Raw genomic sequence first — 2,979 nt, forward strand, 5'->3', positions numbered from 1 at the left:
GTGAAAAAACCTCCGCCCTCTCCCCCCCCCCCCCCCTTTTCAACTCTGAGTTCAACTCTGGACACCAAAGGAAAGGTGCGAGGTGTGAAGAATTCAAGAGCGTCTGGAACGTTTGGCATCTTAATGTCACAAACTTTTCATCAGATCCACCATAATGAAAAATAGAAGACCAACAACTTTACAGAACTACAGAGAAACGCTAACCATCTTGCAGAGCTGCCCGCCAAACTTTAAAAGGTCGAAAATGAGCCAGATTTGAATTTTTGCTGATGACAGCTCATTTCCAGCCGCCTGTGCAAAGAGAGTGACTCACAACACTTTTAAACTACACAGTATTTCTAGAAGCAACAAGAAAAGAGAGAGAGAACCCATAACCTATTAGATGACAGGCTACAACATGTTACTTTCTTCCCAGATGATCTAATAGAGCATTGCATACACGCAATACAAATCAGCAGTCTGCAAAACATGCTCAAATGTCACAGTTCAACGCTTCACTTAACCCTCCAACATTTTGACAAGCAAAATGTAATGATGTAAGGCTCATCTCAAAGTGTCTCCGACACAATTCTCCTCTTTCTGAGGTTACACATGTCAGTGTGACTGCGGTTCATTAGTTCTCACTGGAGGGTTTCAGAAACAGAAACGCATGGTTTCCGCTGGACCACTACCTCTGGTGAATTTATTTTAGTACAATGCATAAAGAACATCTAATCCAGTGACTTCTGGCAACACCTTGAATGCGATATGAGGATTCAAGGGCACGGTGAAGTGTTTGATATTAGGTAGCTAAACACAAGAGCGGCAGACTCAAGTGGAAACCGGCGTGGGCCACACCTTGCGCCCTGAAAGAAGGTAAGGAAGTAGGCTGGTGACCACAATGCATCATGTCCTTCTGAAGTTCAAGGTTTCAACACGAAACTCATGTCTCATGGGAACTACCAGCAAATGGCCTAGTGCACTGAAACTAAAGCACTATTTACCTTCTCATTTCCATTCTGAAAATAAGTCACTTTTCACAAATATGAATACATTTAAATAAAGTAGTCATCATGGCAAAATGTTCATTTGGGAAGCTGAACGTGATCCGGGATGGATTTATTTACATGCAAGAGTTCTCAAACAGACATATGACTGATACAATTCAGTTTAGATACATAATGCGGCATTATTTGAGCTCTTGATGTAAATATAAATGATAAAAGACTCCAACGGCAACATCAATCGCCTTCACATGTGTTGCAACTAAAGTCACATAGAGTGTATTTACACACAACTTTTAGTTGTAAACCGGCTATGTTTAAAAACAAGACTGTCAGTTATTCTAGCGTCTAGACAAAATAAACACTCCCAAAGCAAGGCTTTATCAGACTTCGGTAAGATCAATAGACTTTCATCTGAGTTGTTTTCAAGCACGGACGCGACAGTAGTACAACACCGGCCGATAAAAGCCACTCTCATCAAACCGAGCGGCAATAAAACAGCATTATAACCCAAACAAACGGTTTACCTTTGAAAACAGACGCTCTGCGCTGCACAGGCTGTTAGTAAATACCATGTGTGTTCATAGTGAAGCCGCTCAGCGTGGACAGATGAGACTCCAGTTTAACTCGGACTGATCCGAGCGTGAGAACACGAGCGCACGCGCATTGCGAGTTCAGCAACACTGTAGTTTCACTGTAAATATAAAATATACATATTTTAAATAATTTCATAAAATTAAATTACATATATGCATGTATTATTTTATACACTATTATTATTATTATTATTATTATATTGAATGTATTATATATTATACATTTTTAATAATACAATGCATAACATGATTCATATAAACATTCTGATATATTAAAACATTACATATACATTTTGTTATTTTATAATATTGTAATTATATTATATAAAATTATAAAAAACAATTAGAAATATGATTGTTATACAAATTATTCAATTATTAAAATGCATTGTTAGATATATTTAAATAAATTCCTATCTGCAGTTCATGGTATTATATAAAGCAGTTAGTAGTCGTGTTGCGTCCTCTAGGGGCCATTAGAGCATGCATGTTTCTGTCCAACAATAAGGCTTAGGTGTATTTGCATAACCATCTTCTGAAATAAATATCAGGTTTATGTAGGTTTAATATTAATGCATGGCATATCTATTCCTTTTTGTGATTTGCTGCTTAGCAGTTGATGTTTGTTAGTTTTATATTCGTCTTTTCTAAAAAGAAAAAAAGAAGCACCAGTTTAATATATAATGCAACATTAAATATTAAAATGTAATTAAAAATGTATGTTGTGGGAATTGCTTGAGACAAAAAATGAATGCAATATGTTTTAGGACAGACAAGACATATTTGTATTGTTGTTCCATGTTTCACCACAGGAGGCTTTCAAACGACTATCAACAACCATGCTGAGAACAATGGTTTAGAAACCAGACTTGCAGATGTGTGTCCTTGTCTGTAATTTGGAAATGAAAGTAATAATAAAAAGTAAATAAAAGTAATAATAAACAGGCTTTTATCAATCTACATCTAAAGGCAGCTTTACTTTACTTTAAATATTCATAAAAAAAATGTTTACTTTGATTTTGGAAATCCTTCTACTGAAAGCTTACAATGCTTTTACATAGCGCACTAATGTCTTCAGGCGAAATGGCTTGCATTGAACGTCCACGTTGACTAATTTTCTGGCTGAAGAGCTGTCATTATTAATTATTTAATGAGGAAACTACTCTTGCAACAGTAACCTCATCATACCTCTGAAAGGCAGGTGTCATTTTATTTAGATATCAATTGAGTAGTGATTAAAAAAAATACAAATAAACAAACAAAAACTACTTAGAGGAATGGTTCACCCAAAAATAAATAAAATGGCTGAAAATTTACTCTGGCCATCCAAGATGTATAGATGAGTTTGTTTCTTCATCAGATTTGTAGAAGTTGAAAAGGTGAATGGGTGCCATCAGAAT

General features: G+C 35.8%; 1 protein-coding gene across 1 annotated transcript in view; it reads right to left on the reverse strand.

The window, feature by feature from the left end:
- Positions 1-1,635, reverse strand: part of LOC107572877 (USP6 N-terminal-like protein) — a 28,375-nt gene extending 26,740 nt beyond the window's left edge. Inside the window, exon 1 of the mRNA XM_016259301.1 lies at positions 1,511-1,635. The gene's annotated coding sequence lies outside the window, so the exon portion shown is untranslated. The remainder of the gene's footprint in view (positions 1-1,510) is intronic.
- Between the last annotated feature and the right edge of the window lie 1,344 nt (positions 1,636-2,979).

The sequence above is a fragment of the Sinocyclocheilus grahami genome, unplaced genomic scaffold (assembly GCF_001515645.1).
Source record: "Sinocyclocheilus grahami isolate Dianchi unplaced genomic scaffold, SAMN03320097.WGS_v1.1 scaffold1827.1, whole genome shotgun sequence".
NCBI classification, from domain to species: Eukaryota; Metazoa; Chordata; class Actinopteri; order Cypriniformes; family Cyprinidae; genus Sinocyclocheilus; species Sinocyclocheilus grahami.